Source organism: Vipera berus, assembly GCF_964194415.1.
Source record: "Vipera berus genome assembly, chromosome: 1".
Taxonomy (NCBI): domain Eukaryota; kingdom Metazoa; phylum Chordata; class Lepidosauria; order Squamata; family Viperidae; genus Vipera; species Vipera berus.
In genome coordinates, this window is record NC_138202.1 from 327,878,514 (window position 1) to 327,899,539 (window position 21,026).

General features: G+C 39.0%; 1 protein-coding gene across 1 annotated transcript in view; it reads right to left on the bottom strand.

Annotated features, from left to right (window-relative positions):
* The window catches only part of EFEMP1 (EGF containing fibulin extracellular matrix protein 1), a 67,833-nt gene that overhangs the window by 46,593 nt on the left and 214 nt on the right, over window positions 1-21,026 (bottom strand). The window lies entirely within an intron of this gene.

Genomic DNA, 21,026 nt, shown 5'->3' on the forward strand with positions numbered 1-21,026 from the left:
TAGAGCAGAGCTGTGGGGATAAATTATGGGGAAGGGTTCTGAGGCATATAGCCCTAAAGAAAGTTGGCATTAGTATATTTCCAGAGTTGGAAATAAAAATATAAGCATTATAATAAAACAAAACAGATTGTGCCCAATATCTTATTTAAAGCAACACTATTTATGTAACCACAAAGCCCTTTTGTGAAATCCAGACATTTAAAACAGTTTATTTTTTTTAACTTTTATGGAAACAAATTAAACACCTGGAGTCATTCTAAATGTGGTAGTATAACTGCTGTAATTAAATACCAAATATAAGAAAACACAGAACAACAATCCAAAGAACAAAAATGAAATCAATCATTTAATATTTTGTTGGCCAAAAACTTTCAGTACTGTTAAGAAAACTCTCTGGGTTTTAATTTAATCCACAGTGGGTCAACTGGTGACTGTGGGCCAGTCCAAAGTAGGTCACAAGGTTGTGGCTGCAGAAAAACTAGGACCTTGAGTACCTAAATGTAAAGTAGGGTATACAATAAAATAATGCAATAATGAAAATAAAATACCGTTCCACTGATCACATTGGGACTTACTTCCCAGTAGATATGAATAGGACTGCAGTGTGGAAGTGCTTAAACGAAGATCTAGTCAGGGGAAAAAACTATATCTTTGTGAGGACTAATAGCTTCAAAAACTCAGGATCTGCATTTACTCAAATCCCATCTTTGAATTTTGTTAGATAATTTGTCTGTGTCTTCACAGTTGAAGACACAATTGAAAGTTGAGAGTCAAGAATAAGTAAAGTGACTTACATAAGAAAAGGGATGCAGGAAACACATATCTTAAATCAACATCACCCAGCTGGCATTGGGTTTTAGCACATAACAACTAAGTAAAGTCCCCCACTCCTTAGTGGCATTGCCAAAGAGGACTGAAGTTCCATGGTGCATGCATGGCAGGGAAAAAAAGTCAAGATAAAAGGGTTTCAATTGCAAGGTTGTGGGCACCACCTTAATGTTTTCAAATAAATATATAATTAATAATACCTTCTATCCCTCATCGCCCTGGCTTTGGTCAGTTTACAGGTCACACTGACTTTACTCTTTGAGTCAATTTCAGTATGTTGTGCGGAAGAGCCATTAGACATTTCCACTGACAAGCCATCCTTCCAACTCAGTTAAAAAACTCACGTTTCCCTTGGCGGGGGTGATACAATACTGGCTTTCCTGCCATCAATCTCATTTTCTCTCATTCCCAGGAAACAGCAAGTCTTTATCGGATTTTTTTTTTATCATTTCTATGAGTATCCAGTTTTCTTCTTCCTATCCTAGTGCTTCCTCACAGGTGCAGGGACTGCTTTTTGTATCAACAAACGTCATTTCACGTAACTCTACCAATATACAGTACTGACTGCTTTTGCCACAATCAACCTAGTTGTAATTATTTTAAACTGTCTTGATGTGAATATAGAAAAGCTGATTAAAATATTAAGAAAGTGATCTGGATATGCACTAACAATAGTAGTTTCTACATCTGGTTCTTACTCTGTACTGACTGTATCATTTTGTGGATTAAAATGACAGGCAGTGACTCCATACTTGATTTTCTGACAGTAAAAGCCATTGATCCAAGCAAAAATAACCAAGCAAGACTAACTTCTTAGTAGGAAAGTACTACTGCAGTGTGAATATCCCTTAAATGAAGAAAGATTTATTTGACCAAGTGTCTAGTATACATGAAACAACTAGCAGGTAAGGGGCTATTAGCATGTAAATCACAGTAATTTGAAGATGTCTGGACTTCAACTCCCAGAATTCTCCTGAAAATATGCTGGCTGGGAAATTCTGGGAGTTGTAGTCCACAGATCTTCTAAGTTGCTGAGATTGAGAAACATTGACAAAAAGATAAAGCAATGAAAACATGTCTTCCCTTCCTTTAGTTTCTAAAAAATTGGTTAGCAGGATGCAAGGTGGCAGGGCTGGCAGAGCTACTCTGCATGAGTGCATCACTTCAAAGTGTGCACTGGTTTGAATGAACCATACGAAGTGCACCAAACCTCTTTTCTCTCTGGAAAAAGAAGAAGGGAGGGAGATTTCAAGCAACACATATAAATAAAACTTTGTGAAAAAACATTTTTTCCCTGTTCATGAGCTTCAAAGTATTTGACACCATCTGGAATTAAAGCCTGAACTTCTGAATTGCTATGGAATTGGATTAAAAAACATATGATCTCATAATCACATCTCCATACTAACTCTTCAGATGTAAAATAGAATTGGAAACAAAACTAAGGGTTTTTAAAAAGAAGGATGTGTAAAACTAAGGGGGGGATCCACCCTCTTGCTTTCCCCCCATTTATATATCATCGATCATTCTGGCAAATGTTGCAACAAGGCTGTTTCTAAATGACTCAAATATTAACTGTTTGCTATATACAGATGTTTTGGTCCTGTTACAGGAACAGGCAACAGCCCAGGATTGGGAGGTGGTGTCATTTCAGGCCTCAGAGATTTACTTTGTGATTTCATGAAACAGCTTTTTCATCCCAAGGTCAGTTCTCATGGTGCACTTCATCCACTTTCTACTATCCAAGTTGAGACACTGCCAAAAAATTGTTTGTAAATAGCAACAGGCACTCTGGCAAAATTCTGTTCTGTTTCTTACTTGTTGGCTCCCATATGCAAGCAAAACTGTAGGAAATATTTAAGTGGAGACCTTTAATTGTTAAGTGAGAAGTGAGAATCAGGGAGAAGAAGTGGGTAAAAAAACTTATTTGTTCTATGGCTCTTTCAGAGGTGATGGGTAGAAACAGAGTTAGTATCATTTAGGGCAGACATGTCAAACACAAGGCCCGGGGGCCGGATCCGGCCCGCGAAGTGGTTTCATGTGGCCTGTGAAACCATCCTGGAAACAGTGAGGGAATGGCCCCCACTGCCTTGGCCTTGGCCCAGAGACCCTCCTTCTGCCAGAGACCCTCAGATCTGTCCCACTCCTGCCCAGGCCCCCATAGGCACCCTTGATGCGAACGATGTAGAGCTGGCCACGCCCACCCAGTAGGCCATACGCACTCTAGCCATGCCCACCCAGTAGGCCACGCCCACCCTGGCCACACCCACCCAGCCTCCTGAGGGCAACCGCAATGCTGATGCGGCCCTCAATGACACCCCTGATTTAGGGGCATCTTTTTGCAGAACGGAATAAAAACAAGATGGAGTTGAAACCCTCCCTGTACATAAAAAGGGTCCCCCCCACAGGCACCATCTTGATATTTTTATCATCTCCCTGTGGACAACCTTGGTGACATTTGAATACAACCTAGGAAAGCATCAATCACAGTCCAACACTGAGCAGCACACAAATGATTGCCAACCAAAACATTCACAAATGGGGAAAGTCATCTAGCTAAAAAAAAAACCACTTACAGAACATTTATCCCCCTTGCTCCAAATTTTAACTGAAGCAAAAACATTTAAACAATTGTGTTGTACTTAGTGGATTCTATTCAGCATCTTTTATTCTCCAAGCAAGGTTAGAGTTTCCCTTGTGATCTAATTCTGGCAATATTTGTAACTTAATTTTCCAACTGAAGGAGTGTTAGTTTAGAACACTTCCTTCCATCTCACCTCATTACCTACCTCAGTATTTCTCAATCTTAATGATTTTAAAATGGGTGGGCTTGCTGGATGGGGAATTTTGGGATTTAGTGTCCGCACTTCCACAAGTTACTATGGATGAGAAACACTGCCCTACAAGTTTCTTTTGTAACTGCTATGGGCCAAAACTGGAATCTTACTTTTTACATTGTGTCAAAAATAAAAGCAGACAAAATGTTCAAAGGAGAAAAGATATCAAAAAGCACTCTTTGTTGTCTAGCCAAAGTTAACAAAAATAAAAAACCTAGGGGAATAGGTCTATGTTAATAGTAATACACAGCTGTAGCCCAGAAATGAGTAGGAAAATCCATAGCTGCACCAGATTGCATTGTTAGGTATTATACTGGCAATGGAGTAACTTACAAAAGAGGCCATCTCTTCACCTTCATCATTAGCAACATGGCAGGTTGCTTCCTGTAAGTTCATATTGCAACAAAGGAAATGGAAATAAAGCAGCCATGCTGGAATAGCTAAGCAAAAGGGCACTGCATTTCATTCCCTTGCTTGGTTGGTCCTATTATCTTGTTGCAATCCTTGTGTGAATTTGTTAAGTGGAGTTAAGTTATCACACGACAGCAGATTAACTGGCTTTAAAGTAATGATTATTCTGTTATATTTAAAAGCATTTCCTGATAAATTTGATGACAATGTTTTGAACTGTGATGCCTTTTCATAATTAATCTTTTCTTCCTGATATTATTGACTTGCAATGTATGCAACCTCTATTTTAGAATTACTATTCTGTAAAATCAAAATGACAATACAATTAGGAAGGTTTGTAAAACTTGCCAAGAACTTCAAAACTTAAGAATTTTGATCCTCAATATGAATAGAATAGAATAGAACTGGATAGGACCTTGGAGGTCTTCTAGTCCAGCCCCCTGCTCAAGCAGCAGAACCTATACCATCTCAGACAAGTGACTGTCCAGCTACTTCTTGAAAATCTCCAGTGATGGAGCACCCACGATTTCTGGGGGCAAGCTATTCAACTGGTTAACTGTCCTCACTGTCAGGAAGTTTCTTCTTAATTCCAGGTTGCTTCTCCCTTTGATCAGTTTCCAACCATTGTTTCTTGTCCTGCCCTCTGGTGTTTTGGTGAGTAATGTGACCCCTCTCTTCTTTGTGGCAGCCCCTCAAATACGAATACTGCTATCATGTCTATTTCTTCTTTTCTTTAGATCCAAGTCCTGCAGCCGTTCTTCATATGTTTTAGTCTCCAGGCCTTTGATCATCTTAATTGCTCTTCTCTGAATTTTTTCCAAACTCTCAACATCTTTTTTGTGATATGGTGACCACAACTGGCTGCAGAATTCCAGGTGTGGTCTTACTAGGGTTGTATAAAGTGGTACTAATACTTCACATGTTCTTGATTCTATGCCTCTGTTTATACAACCCAGGACTGTATTATCTTTTTTGGCTGCTACTGCACACTGCTGGCTCATAGTCAATTGATCGTCCAGTAGGATTCCAAGGTCCCTCTCACAGTTACTGTTTTTAAGCCAGGTTTTGCCTAATCTGTACTTTTACCTTTGATTTTTCCTGCCTAAATGTAAAACAAAACTCATTTTGTTGGAGAGGCCCATTGTTCAAGTTTGTCAAGATCTTTTTGGATTCTGAATTTGTCTTCTGGAGTGTTGGCTACTCTTGCCAGTTTGGTGTCATCCACAAATTTGATGGGTTCCACTTCAATTCCTTCATCTAAGTCATTTATGAAGATACTGAAGAGTACTGGGCCTAAGATGGAACCTTGTGGTACCCCACTGCTTACTTCTCTCCATGAGGATGTAGTGCCATTGAGGACTTGTTGAATATGGTTTGCCAGACAGCTACAGATCCATCTGGTGGTGATGTTGTCTATTCCACCCTTTTCTAGCTTACCAAGGAGTAGGTTGTGTGTACTCTATTAAATGCTTTACTGAAGTCTAAGTATACTATGTCCACAGCATTTCACCGGTCTACTAGTTTAGTCACTTTATCAAAGAATGAAATAAGATTGGTTTGGCATGATCTATTTTTAACAAACCCATGCTAGCTACTAATTATAACTTTGTTTCTAGCTGTTCGCAGATCTGTTTTTAGATTATCTTTTTTAGGATCTTCCCAGGTATTGATGTTAAGCTGATTGGTCTGTAGTTTCCTGGGTCTGTTTTATCCCCTTTCTTGAAGATGGGAACCACATCAGCCCTTTTCCAATCCTCAGGTACTTCCCCGGTGCTCCAGGATTTGTGAAAGATATGGTGCAATGGTTCTGAGATAACATCTGCCAGCTCCTTCAGAACTCTGGGATATAGTCTGTTGGGTCCCAGTGATTTATATTCATCAAGGTGTTCTCTTACAATTTTCTTGCTTATTTTAATTTTTATTTCTAGTTTGTCTTTTACAGTGATTTTTTTGGTATGCTGGGCTATAGTTGCTTTTTGTGTGAAGACTGATGCAAAGGAGTTAAGAAACTATGCTTTCTCCCTGTTGCCTATTATTTCCTTGCCATCTTCTTTCTTTAGTGGGCCTACAGTTTCCTTGACTTTTTTCTTGTTGTTAGTATGTTGGAAGAAACTTTTTTTATGATCCTTGATTTCTGTTGCAAGTCTTTGTTTGTTCTGAGCCTTTGCTATCCTGACTTCATCTTTGCATGTTTTGGCTGTCTGCTGATAATTGGCCTTAGTTATGTATCCCTCTTTCCATTTTTTTTGTATTTGTCCTTTTTGTCTTTCAGTTTGTCAGAGAGATCTTTGTGCAGCCATGCTGGTTTCTTCTTGAATTTCTTGTTTTTCTTTTTCAGTGGTATTGTGCTGGTATGGGCTTTTATGATCACATTTTTCAGTTTCCCATGCTTCTTGAGTTGTTTTCCCCTTTAGGATTTTCATTCATGGGATCTTTCCTAGGTTCTCTCTGAGTTTGTTAAAGTTAGCTCTTTTGAAGTTTAAGACACTGGCTGGATTGTTTTCTATTGCTAGTGTTTGCATTATATTAAATTCCAGTATGACTTGGTCACTTTCACCCAAGGTTCCAGCAACTTCAACTCCCTCTATCACTTCTTCTCTATTAGTATATCTTTGCATCTAGTTCCCTCCTCCACCTTTTGGATGACAAAGTTGTCAGCTAGGTTGGTTAGGAATCTGTTTGATCTCCCGCTTGCTGTAGAACAGAACAGAACAGAACAGAACAGAATAGAATAGAATTTGACTCCCAGTTGATATCTGGATAGTTGAAGTCTCCCTTTGCTACTGTGGTATGCTTCCTACATAATTCCTAATAAATATGATCACCCGAGTGTAGCAGTAGATAAAAACTGCAGCAACTTTACAAATGTAAGTCTGTAATAATCTCCCTATTTAGTATTCATATGAGGATGTCTAGCATTGTTGTTGTGTACTTTCAGAAAGTTTCCATTTTAATTTCTTACAATGATCTTAAAAAATAGTGCACCAGAAGCATTGTGAGAAATTTCTCATGTCATTCAGTTCCAAATGAAGGTATAGATATCAGAAGGTGGCATTTGTGAAGGAGGGGATCCAATAAAGGAAATTATGCCATGAGCCAATGACACCACTAGAAATAGGAAGCTGGTTGCAAAGCTTCAGCCTCTTACTGCAATGAGACTTATTCTCCAATGGTGGAAGGTTAAACTTATGGTCTTCAATTACTCAATAAACTCAAAAGTTGATACTTATAATTATGAAAGTGTTGCTTACAGATATAGACCATGTGTGGATCATTATAATGAAAGATGTGTAAAACAAAACATACAGTACATGAATGAGATTTGAATGTGTGTGTGTGTGTGTGTGTGTGAGAGAGAGAGAGAGAGAGGGGGGGGAATGGACTAGAGCAGGGGTGGCCGGACGCGTCATGTGGAAGCTGCGCCCACCCCATTGCCAGCAATGGCAAAACCATCCCGATACATTGCACAACGTCACATGACATCACGAGTTTGACATGTCTGGACTAGAGCTACTACACAAGGGCTAAAAAAAGGTTTGTTTTTTGGTATCTTTCTGCAGTCACTCAGTGATTGCATGGTGGAGAAAATATCATCAAAGCAATTAATAGCTAGGCATTCCCAGTCATTAAATACACAGCTGGAATAGTGGATTGGATTTAAGTAGAACTAAAATAGAAAAATAAAGGCAATAAATCATGTCCTTCCTCATGTTGACAGATGCTACATACCAAGGAAAATAGGCAAACATAGAATGTTGCAAGTACACCAACCAGGCAGTTGGTAAGAAGAAAAAAGAGCATTGGAAGAATATCTCAAGGAAAGTGAAGAAGATGCACTGAAACTAGTATACCACTTACTGAGTAGTGGAGAGAGCAGACTGGCCTATAAGAAAGACCAAATGAAGAATAGAAATGAGACATGGCAAGGCAAAGTAATATATAGCCAATACAGAAAACAATAGCAGGCAAAACAGATAACAATAAGACTTGGCGATAGCTAAGAACAGGAAAATTGAAGAAACTGCCAAGCTGCCAAGAAGAAACTTAAGAATAAATGCATATAAAGCCAGACTTGAGACAGCAAAGAAATTGAAGAAATTGTGGATCACCTAGTTAGTTGCTGTAGGAAGATTGCACAGATTGAACACAAATAATAATGGCATAACAAAGTAGCAACAATGGTGCAGATCTGCAAGAAATATCCTTTGCAGGCAAGCAAGAACTGGTGGAACCATAAAATAGAGAAAGTAACAAAAAATGAAGAAGCTAAAATGCTCTGGGAATTTAGAATTCCAAAAGACAGGCATCTGCCATACAACACTCCAGATTTAATAACTGTTGATAAGAAAGACAAAAAAGTTTGGATAGTGATGTTGCAGTACTTGGAGAGAGAACTGGAGAAAATTATAGAATGCAAAGACCTAGAAATAGAAGTAGAATGACTGTGGCAAAAGAAAACAAAGGTACTATCAATAGCAATAGGTGTCTTGGGTTTATTCCTAAAATATCTGGAGCACCACTTGAACACCATCGGCATTGACAAAATCACAACCAGTCAATTACAAAAGGGAGCTTTATTTGAAATAGCTTAGCTCCTGCAATGTTACTTTTAACCCCTTTAAACAACAGCATCTGCTTGTTCCAGGTCCTTGGGAAGGACTTGATGGGTGGATAAAAATGCCAGATTCAGTCTAAACACCCAGCTGATTGTGTAATCAACCATAATAATAATAATATATATATTTTCTTCTGGTCTTGAAGAACATTAATCCAAGGTCTTGATTAAAAGACCTTGTGAGAGGGATCTTGGAGTCCTAGTGGACAATCACTTCAATATGAGCCAGCAGTGTGCTGCAGCTGCCAAAAAAGCCAACACAGTGCTAGGCTGCATTAACAGAGGGATAGAATCGAGATCACGTGAAGTACTAATACCACTTTACAATGCCTTGGTAAGGCCACACCTGGAATACTGCATCCAGTTTTGGTCACCACGATGTAAAAAAGATGTTGAGACTCTAGAAAGAGTACAGAGAAGAGCAACAAAGATGATTGGGGGACTGGAGGCTAAAACATATAGGGAATGGTTGCTGGAATTGGGTATGTGTAGTTTAATGAAGAGAAGGGTGAGGGGTGACATGATAGCAGTGTTCCAATATCTCAGGGGCTGCCACAAAGAAGAGGGAGCCAAGCTATTCTCCAAAGCACCAGAAAGCAGGACAGGAAGCAATGGATGGAAACTAGTCAAGGAGAGAAGCAACCTAGAACTAAGGAGAAACTTCCTGACAGTTAGAACAATTAACCAGTGTAACAACCTGCCTCCAGAAGTGGTGAATATTGCAACACTGGAAGTTTTTAAGAAGAGTCTGGACAGCCATTTGTATGAAATGGTATAGAGTTTCCTGCCTGAGCAGGGGGTTGGACTAGATGACCTCCAAGGTCCCTTCCATCTTCTTCTTCTTCTTCTTCTTCTTCTTCTTCTTCTTCTTCTTCTTCTTCTTCTTCTTCTTCTTCTTCTTCTTCTTCTTCTTCTTCTTCTTCTTCTTCTTCTTCTTCTTTTATTCATAAAACATGAAACTCAATCAACTGAACACTCAAATTGACTAGCATTAATGGTTGACAAGTGTTGCTGCCAGCATCCCAGATATCAACCAGGTATCTCCTGAAAATGTAAGGTGTTCCGAGTAGCGCAGTTTTTTGTATATTATTATTATTATTATTATTATTATTATTATTATTATTATTATTATTATTATTATTATTATTATTATTATTATTATTATTATGGTATTATTATTATGGTGGTATTATTATTATTATTATTATTATTATTATTATTATTATTATTATTATTATTATTATTATTATTATTAATAATTATTATTCTCTACTGAGCCTATTGGAGGCAGACTTAGGGAAAGGGAAAGAAGAAATGTATTTTGTTTTCTGCTTACAGATATAATACACAAGGAGTGGAGGAAACCATCATATAATCTTGCCATGGTTAAACATGACCACAAAGAATTTTTCTTACTAGAAAAGAAAAGATAAACTGCTTAATTGTAGCAAACCATATGCTAACAGAAGAATTGCCATTTTGGCGTATTGCTGTTGCTTTATTCAAGAAGAGACTCTTGATTAAGAATCACTGTTTATATTTCTTGCCATATCTTCAGGTTCTCCAGAGATTGACAGAAATTCTTCTAAACGTGGAATGGTACAGTATATACCTCCCACTACTGGATGTACACAAGACAGCAGTTGCTTCTAAAGAACAGGAGTTGCCCAACCCTCAGATGGGTTCTCTCTTCTCCTTTCCCTTTCCTCCTTACAATATTTCTTTGTTACATTCTGATTTATGGTAAGAGAGGGACATTTATTTTTGATTTTTTGTATTTTGAAATTCTTGTCCAGGTTTCTCCAAACTGCAGTGGATTCGGAAGCTCCTTATGAACTTTCCCTCTTAAACTTCTGGCCTAGAAAGCTTGCTGGAGGCCAACTAATTTTTTTGTTGGTGCAGCCAGAACCCCCAATAATACTTGAGAATTATGTAGGAGAACTTTACTTCCTTTATTTTTCATGTTTGATATACCAGCCGATAGCTGGGGGGCGGGGTGGGGTAGGAAGTAGTAATGCTCTGAATTTCCCTTAAGGCCCCCACCATAGCATCTCTATGCAGGAATGGCAGGGAATTAAAATGGCAGCTAGTAGTCCCAGGTAAATTTTTAAAGATGGGCCCCAGCATTGGGGGCATAGAACCTGTTTCAGATGCCTTACACTTGACAATGGGGTTGTGAAGGAATGTAGATCTTTCCTTGGCAATAAGAAATACAACTATCTCACCCTCATTTTGTTTAGTATAAAACGGGATGCAGAGAAACTTTGACAGGCTTTCCAAATTCTATTGTCCTATACAACATTCCAGAAACTCCTGCTTTGACTCTGTCTACCTCAAAGAGCTGACAGACATTGTAACCTAAGTTCATTGGATAGCAAATAAAACCTGGTGGAATGTGTGAAATGGCTCTAATGGACAAGAGAAAACTAGAATTTGGACATTTCCTTAAATTATCAATTGCTGATATAATAAGGCAATATTTCTCTATTGGAATTACAAAACAACTGCTACTCAGCAGAGATATTAGCTATGCGAGATGGGAATTTGAGGAAAAGGAGTCAGATTGAAGAAGGCTACTTCTTTCTCTCTTATCAACTTAATTGCATAATATGGTAATAACTGTATTAAAATGGCATTTTCAATTCTACCTGACTTCACTTGTGACCATTGAGGGAAGACTGAATCCCGGCCAGCTTTATCATTATCTCATTAATGAAGGGAATGCAACTATGATATAAGCAACTCCCTTTGAAAAATATTGACTTAGAGATTATGATTCAGATATTTTGAGTGTCAATGTCTATTTCACAAATGCAGCCTTCATTGATGAACAGCTACATATTAATAGGCAAAAAATGGGTAGGAAATTCATCACCAAATCTTACTACAGTCTGCTTCACTATCAAAAAGCAAGGAAGAACATACTATGTATGCTCATATAGTCCCTATTTCCCCCCTCCTTGGAGTTCTCCAGATCTACCTTATTCATCTAGAAATGTTATGCACTGCCTGTTCCCACAATGGTTCCCTCAAAGAAACAAATGTGTTTGGACTTCAAGTAAACTAAGACCAGCACCCCAAATCCTGAAAATCTGTTTTCCTCCTCCAAAATTCCCTTGCCCTTTTTGTAAAGACTTGCTGCCCCATGTAGGGGTAGGAAAAGGAAGGGTGCTCCTGGATATAAAAATGATCTAGCTAACATATCCACTTTGACCTCTGCTAGTGTTCAGAGAGGTGTTCCCATGTCACTTACCTTATTTAGGGGATTGGAAACTAAAACATATAAAGAACAATTGCTGGAATTGGGTATGTCTAATTTAATGAAAAGAAGGGCTAGGAGGAGACAGAGAAGCAGTGTTCCAATATCTAAGGGGGTTGCCACAAAAAAGAGGGACCTATTCTCCAAAGCATCTGAAGGCAGGACAAGAAGAAATGGATGTAAACTAATCAAAGAGAGAAGCAACCTAGAACTATAAAAAAGATGTTGAGACTCTAGAAAGAGTACAGAGAAGAGCAACAAAGATGATTAGGAGACTGGAGGCTAAAACATATAGGGAATGATTGCTGGAATTGGGTATGTCTAGTTTAATGAAGAGAAGGACTAGGGCTGACATGATAGCAGTGTTCCAATATCTCAGGGGCTGCCACAAAGAAGAGGGAATCAAGCTATTCTCCAAAGCACCTGAAAGCAGGACAAGAAGCAATGGATGGAACTAATCAAGGAGAGAAGCAACCTAGAACTAAGAAGAAATTTCCTGATAGTTAGAACAATTAACCAATGAAACAACCTGCCTCCAGGGGGGCGGAGCCAACTGTCAGAGCGGGCGGCTGTGTGAACGGAGCTCTCTCCACGCACAACCTCTCACCCAGTGTTCGCGGGGGCTTTTCGGAGCTTCAGGAGGTCCTGTAGGGACATCCGAAGTTGCAGGCAGCCCGGAGAACCTTCATGAGCGGCGGTTCGTGTTGAAGATCCGGAGAAAGTCTGATGCGAGCGAACCGGGGAGAAGGAGGCCAGTAATGGCCGACATGAAGATCTGACAGAGGGACGGAGCTAGCACGTAAGCAGCGGGACAACGGTAGAGCGGAGCTGACGGAGAGTGTATCCGAATATTAAATAGGAAGCGCTTGTGAAAGAGGTACTGGTTCGAAGTGGGAGCCTCACGGAGAGGGAATAAGCGGCGATAGAAGTCTTGAGGGAGGCGTTTGGCAAAAACAGCAAGGGAAAGAAAGCCGAAGACTATATGACTGTATTCTAGCTGGAGAAAAGCTACAACAGGTCAAAGTCTGAGCTTTGGAGCCTTAGAGACTGAACTCTGGATTGTCGGGCGTGGAAAGCGATCAGCTTGGTCTAGTCTGGTCTATCCTGGTAAATTTTGAATTTGTGAACTTTTGAAACTTTTGAAATTCTACTCTACTTGTCACGGGCGGCCATTTGATATAGCAATTTAGTAACTGGAGGTTTGTTTAGTGGGACACCTACTGGTCTTTGACAGCAGAGGAAGACGGAAAAGGTGCCAATTTCTGCGCCGGAAACGGGGGGGGGGGAAAAAGAAGAAGAACGTGACTTTGATTATATTCATACTATAGAATTCTATTATATAAATTGCTTAGTTGGTAATAAGTATCTGGTGGTAACTGTTTTATATATCTTTTGTCATAGAGTTAAAAGGTTTATATAAGACTCAGGGTATTATACATTGATAAAACGCTGTTATAATTGGGGAAACATGACAAGTATCTCGGGAGCAACTAAGCCTAGCGCTGGCAAAAAGGCGGCAGCACAGGGACAGGGGATGGCCTCAAGTCCCTCCAATCAGAAATCTATAGAGGATATGCTGCAAAGGGAAAGATCTAACTCGAATTCCTTTAAAGATTTACATGCCCTTTTGCAAAACCTACACGAGGCAATGGCCAAAAACCACGAGGAGATGAAGAGAGAAATAGGCCAAATAAGAAACGACACTGGTGAATTAAAGGGGAAAATCCAAGCGATAGATGATAAATTTGAAGGGATTCAACAGCAATTAGTCAAAAATGAACAAAGACTTCAAGATATGGAAGCTAGAATGGAAAAAGAGGAAAAGAGAGTAGATGATTTAAATGAAACACTCCTTCAGGCTAATAAGGAATTAGAAACAACAGTCATTTTTCTGGAAGCAGAAAAGGCTGCTCATTATCTACGCTTCCAGAACGTTCAAGAAAAAAGAGGGGAAGATCTGTTGGTCATGATGGCAGAACTGATGGCAAAGGCACTCGGTGTAGGGAAGGAGGAAATGCTGGCGGAAATTGATGAAACATACAGGGTCCAAACTAATTATGCGAGAAGGCACAACCTCCCAAAAGAAGTACATGTAAGGTTAGTTAAAAAATCAATTCGGGATGAGCTTCTGCATAGATCTAGAGAGGAACCATTAGAATTTCGGGGCCAACCAATCACCATCCTTAAACAGATACCTAAAAGGATGAGGGATCTGAGACGCGGCTATCAATTCTTAACATCCAAACTAATAAGAGAAAATGTAAACTTTAGATGGCTAACTCCAGAGGGTATTCTAGTTACGTGGCAGGATAGAAGGCATAGACTGGACACGATAGAGAAGGCAGAAGATTTTTACAAACGCCACTTCCATAGCCAAGAGGAAGTAGATTTAGAAGATCAAGATGGAAGGGAGGTAAGAGAAAGAGATACAATACGTGTGGCAATGGATGGGAAGATCTTAGCTACAGAGGATAGAAGGAACAAATCCGGTGAGTTAACAGAGAAACATGGAACTAGAGACAAGGAAGAGAGAGAGCCCCGAATCACGAGATCCACAAAAACCAGAAATAAGTAAGATGAAGGGAGGTGAGTGTAGTATTATGTCTGTGAATATTAATGGATTGAATTCGCCAGTGAAAAGGCGGAAATTTTTTAATAGGCTTATTCACCAACAATTGGATATCGTGGCAATACAAGAAGTCCATATAAAGGAACAACAAAAATATTTGTTAGTACAACCAAGAATAGGGAACCTATTCGTTTCCTTAGACCGACACAAGAAAAAGAGAGGAGTGGCACTATATGTAAACCCAAAATTGACTGCAAAACAAATTTATAACGATAAAGAGGGTAGAATACTGATAGTCGAGGTTATAATAAATCACAGGAAGGTCATGATGGTAGAGATATATGCCCCAAACCATAACCAAGAACAATTTTTCAAAACACTTCACAATAAGATATGTAGCATTGATTATGAGGAGATTTGTTTAATAGGAGATTTTAATGCTATCCTAGATATAAATTTGGATTATATGGGAAAGACGCTTAGGAAAAAGAAGAGAAGAACTCTACCGAGATCTTTTCTTAACTTGGCTGAGGAACTAAATATCCAAGATGTCTGGAGGGAAAGAAATCGTAAGGCTAGACAATATACATATTACTCCAACCGACATAACTCATGGTCTAGAATAGACATGGTATGGATGACGAAAGAAATTAGTTCAGAAATAGACGAGGTACATATAGCGACAGGTACTTGGGCAGATCACAATCCTATTAAACTTATCTGGAAAGGTTCCAAAAAAATACCCAGATGGACGCTTCAAAGAGCAATTTTAAAAGAAGACGAATTCAAATCTAAGATGGAGAGAGAGCTAAGTTTTTTCTTTAAGGAAAATAAAGCTATAGACACCTCAGTACAAAACAATTGGGATACAGCTAAGGCAATGATGAGAGGGGTAGCGAGGGCATATATGGTATATAAAAATAAGGGGAAAAGACAACAACGGGAAAGATTAGAAGAGGAATATAAGAGCTTAGAAGTTACACTCCAACAAGATCCACAAAAAGAGAATATCAAGCAATCTATGGATCTGATTAAACACAAACTTAACATTCTAGACAAAGAGAAATTAGCACAACAATTGAGAAACACGAAACAAAATTTTTTTGAAAATGCAAATAAACCGGGCCGGTGGCTCGCATATAAATTGGGAAAACAAAAGGGGAAAAACTGGATTCACGAACTACGAGATGAGGAAGGGAGAATATTCCACCAGGAGGAAAAAAAAAAATTATAGCCCAGGAATTTTATGAACGTTTATACAAAGAAGATAGTCAGGCAAGTGTGGAGAAAATGGAGGAATATTTTCAAAGAGCCAAACTACCTAAAGTCACAGAAGATACCAGAAATATGTTAAACGAGGAAATTCGACTATCTGAGGTGATAAAAGCTATTAATGCACAAAAGAATAATAAAGCATCGGGACCCGACGGTCTTCCATCAGAAATTTATAAAGAATTACAAAATATCCTAGCTCAACCCCTAGTGGAGGTATTTAACGCAGTATTAGAAGGCGCAAGGACGCCTAAATCTTGGCTAGAGGCAAACATAACCCTTATTCCGAAAGATAACACAGACCATACATTAATCCAAAATTACAGACCCATATCACTTCTTAACTCGGACTACAAGATATTTACATCAATTATAGCGGAACGATTGAAACGATTTCTGAATGATTTCATACACGCAGATCAAAATGGTTTTCTCGCTAAGAGACACACTAAGCACAACATTAGAATAATATTAGATACATTGGAGTACTATGAATTACATAGCGAACAACAGATGGCATTACTTTTCTTAGACGCCCAAAAGGCATTTGACAATGTTAAATGGTCTTTTTTGTGCCAACAGCTTAGCTTTATGAATATGGGTGAAAAATTTATAAATATAATTAGGGCAATTTATGACAATCAGGAAGCAAAAATAATTATTAATGGGGAAGCATCTAGCAAGTTTCAAATTCAAAAGGGAACACGGCAAGGCTGCCCCTTATCACCATTGCTGTTTATATTGACTCTTGAAGTATTAACGAGAACTATAAGAAACGACCCAAAGATAATAGGATTAACCATTAAAAAGGAAACCTTTAAATTGCAAGCTTTCGCGGACGATCTGGTTTTTATTATGGAGGATCCATGTCAGACGGGACCAAAGCTATTGGAAGAATTATCTAAATATGGTGAGGTTGCCGGACTGCGAATAAATAGAAATAAGACCAAGATGATTGTTAAAAATATGACCAATAAACAAAAAGGTAATCTGGCTGAAATCATGGATATAGAAATAGTCAAGAAAATAAAATATCTAGGGATTAACATTACGGCTAGATGCACTTCACTCAAAAAGGATAATTATGATAATGTAGTGAACCAAATAAAAGGTGATCTGGAAAGATGGGGAAACCTAAAACTCTCATTATTGGGAAGAATCGCTGTCATTAAGATGAATATTCTGCCTAAAATCCTGTTTCTGTTTCAGAATATCCCAATTCAACTCGACTCTAAATTTTTTCGAAATTTGGATAAATTATCACTAAATTTTATTTGGCAGGGGAAAAAACCAAGAATTAAATTGAAATATTTACAAGACACGAAGGAAAATGGGGGTTTTGGATTGCCAGACTGGGAATTATATTACCACGCCGCGGCCCTGAGCTGGATTAGAGAATGGGTAATCTTGAGAAATAGAAGACTATTAACTTTAGAGGGTCACGATTTGCAATATGGCTGGCATGCTTTCCTATGGACGGAGAAACAAGGTCTTTTCTCGCATTTTCAAAGACACCGGATCAGGCAAGCGCTACTTAATACTTGGAAAAAAATTAGATCTCACAATTACACCAAAATACCGGTCTGGCTATCCACCCTTGAAGCGATAGTTTACCCAAATCTGTTTGATTTGGGTAACATAATCTCATACAAGGATATTCTGAATGAGGAGGGGGAATTGAAACTTAGGAATGAACTAGAATTACAAGGTATAAAACTTGATTGGTGGGCCTACTTACAAATCCAATCGAGATTTAGGAAGGATAAAAATGAATGGGGGATATATACCTCTGAAACAGCATTGGACAAAATATTATTGGGACCGGACTCTAAACAAATAAGGAATTTTTATAAATTACTTTTGGGATATAAGCTGTTTGAAGAGCAAGTGAAAGACCCCATGTTGACCTGGGCTAACAATTTAGGACATAACATCGACCTAGATACTTGGCAAACAATTTGGGATAGGAATAAAAGGATAACACTGGCCTCATCATATAAAGAAAATTTATTTAAAATGTTTTACCGATGGCATCTTCCCCCAGCCCGCTTAGCAAAAATGTACACAACAGCATCTCCCAAATGTTGGAAGTGTTCTGAAGAGATAGGCACATACTTCCACACGTGGTGGTCTTGCAGTAAAACACAAAAATTTTGGAGAATGATTTGGATTTGGCTGAAAGAAATATTGAAACAAGATCTGGAGTTTAGTCCAGAACTTTTCTTGTTGGGAATCACGAAAGAGAAATATCCTAAAGATGTGCTATACTTAACGATCCATATTATCACAGCAGCTAGAATATCATTTGCGCAAAAATGGAAAAAGAATGAGATCCCAGGACAAAAAGAGGTTATTAGGAAAATTTGGGATTGCGCTGAAATGGACAAATTAACTTTGGAATTAAAGAATAAAGATCAATCAGACTATTATAGAATTTGGAACAAATTGTATCTTTGGATGGATAAAAAGAAAGGTCTCTATTAGGTTTTACAGACTAGCTCACTGTTTTAAATATTGTGGTATTTCACCGATTTGTAATCTAAGTGTATTTAAGTGTATTTTTGATGTACATATATACATGTATATATATATATTTAAACATTGTAGACAAAAAGGTTTGTCAGCTCGCTGGTACTGTGTCCAATGTTTTTAAATAATAAATTTAATAAAAAATTAAAAAAAAAAAAAAAAGAAACAACCTGCCTCCAGAAGTGGTGAATGCTCAAACACTGGAAGTTTTTAAGAAGAAACTGGACAACCATTTGTCTGAAATGGTAGGGTTTCCTACCAGAGCAAGGTCCCTTCCAACATTGTTATTCTGTTAATTGTGAGATCTACAAAACATTAGCAAATGACAACAGAAGGATCTACACATGTCCAGCAAAATCAAGTTGCATAAAGCTCAGTTCACTGGCTGTTCTTTTAATTTCAAACTCAATTCAATTCAAGAGCCTTGGTGGAGCAGTGGGCTGATGCCTCCTTAAGTAACACCAGCTGCCTGCAATTAGTGCAGGTTCGCATCCCACCAGGCTCAAGGTTGACTCAGCCTTCCATCCTTCCGAGGTAGGTAAAATGAGGACCCAGATTGTTGGGGGCAATTAAGCTGACTTTGTAATAATGCCGCTTGGGGGTGTGTGTGAAAGCCCTAACAAGCAGGCATATACATAGAATGAAGGCTACTGCTAAGCTTGTAAGCCGCCCTGAGTCTTCGGAGAAGGGCGGGATATAAATGTAATAAAAAAAAATTCTATCAAATCTCTCAGACCAATTTACTGTATCACATGTGTCAGCTCAGGCATCTCCTGTTTCTAACATAATGTCCTACCCAGGCCTCTTTTCTGTCTTATATAGGAAAGCCTGTGTGGCTTCTGTTCTTAGATTGCTACATGGAAAAGCCAAAGTTCTATTAACTCCCAAGAATCTGGGAGTGGAATAGCTGACAGACAGCCTTGCAGATGAATTCTCTAAAGCTTAAAGTATCTAAGTAGCCCATTATCTGAACAGCAATCTATACAGGCCATACAAACTGACCAATATTATATTTTTTTGCATATTGGCAGTTTGAAAGACACCACTGGGTTAAAAACCTCTTGTCCAATTTTAAATTAAAAGAATAAAAGAGAAATCATGAGGGGGGGAATGAAAAGAATTGTGAGGAGACCTGTGTAGGAAATATGCACATCCCATTCTGATCAATAGGACCCTTCCAGGATCTTTGCAAACAACAGCTGTTATGGGATTGTTTTTTCCCTTCCATCAGAAATTCCATGAATGAATTGCAAAGAAATTCTGGGCTTGTCTCACAGGGCTTAGTCTCCTTCTGATGAGTTTTGTCTTTATGAAGTAGTTAAATAGCTAAAGAACCAGGCTAGAAACTGGAATTCTAGAAGTTCTAAGCAAGAAGCCAGTCACCTTGGGCCAGTCTCTCTCTCTCTTTCTCCCTCTCTCTGCCCTAGGAAAGAGACATTGGCAAACCACTTCTGAAATCCTTGCTAAGAAAACTTCAGGGACTTTGCTCAAGCAGTAGCCAGGGATCAAGCCTGGTTGGAAGGCATCAAAACCAACCACCCAACCAATTTTATTATCTAAAAAGAACTGTCCAACTGCCTCTCTCTGGTTCCCTCTTGCTTGCCTATTAGGTGACTAGGAGGAGGGCTGGTGGTAATCAAGGGTCTTGAGAGTTTAATCCTGCTTGTGTTTATTTATTTTTACTTCCTAGTTTTTTTCCAGTGAAGGAATTCAGAATAGCAGAAAATTGTGTTCCTTAGTAGTCTCCTTCTGTGATCATTGGCCAGACCAAACCAGACTGTGTAAGCAGGACTGCCCTAGAAATATTTGCAGGCCATATATCTTCGAGTTGTGACCTCTTCAGTTAAAAGCACCAAGTGATGTGCAAATCTCCTGTCTGCCATCAGAGGAGGTACTCCAGCAGCCTGATCTAAGGCAACCTCCTTGACTAAATCTCCCTTTAAAAGGATCTCAAATAACAAAGCCAGGCAAGAATTCTCCCAAGAACTTGGAGAACCGCTGCCAGGCTCAAAATAGCCAATACTTGGCTCAACTGGACCACTTGTCTCTGGCAGCATAAATGGATGAGCTCAGAATAAGGTGGCAAATCTGTCCTCAACTCCTGAAATGTAATTCATGATTTTACCTATTCTGTAGATATGTGGGGTCAGAACACCCAAGGAACTGACACATAAACAACCAATCTTCTGTATCCTGTCCCATCTTCTGTATCCCAGAAACCTGCTTCTAGACTGCCCATGCTGGGTCAGAAAGGAAGATTTGCTAATTTCAATGGGATTCACTTCAGTGGACTTGGTTAGTTTTGCAATGGATTCAGGGAGCATCAGCAGCTTTGCACCTCACGATTAAAAGGGCATACTTTTTTTCCTCTAAATCTGCATCCTCTGTATTTACTTTTCCTGGATGGTCCTAAATTTCCTTTATTCTCCCTGCACGAAAACCAGCAATTCATTAATACAATTCCTTCGAACCCATTCCACGCACACCCGAAAAAAAATAAAATAAAAATCAAACCCGCACGCGGGCCAACCACTCCCGCGATGCGACCTCCTGAAAGATCCTCCCACGCGTCCGCACGAGCGGGGAGCAGCCCGTGCGAGAGGTAAAACATTGCACCGCAGCGCACCACGCGACGTTGGCGCTTGCTTCCTTCTCCCACCGCGTTTAACCGCAAAGGTCGGTGAGGAAGTGAGAACCCGGGAGCGT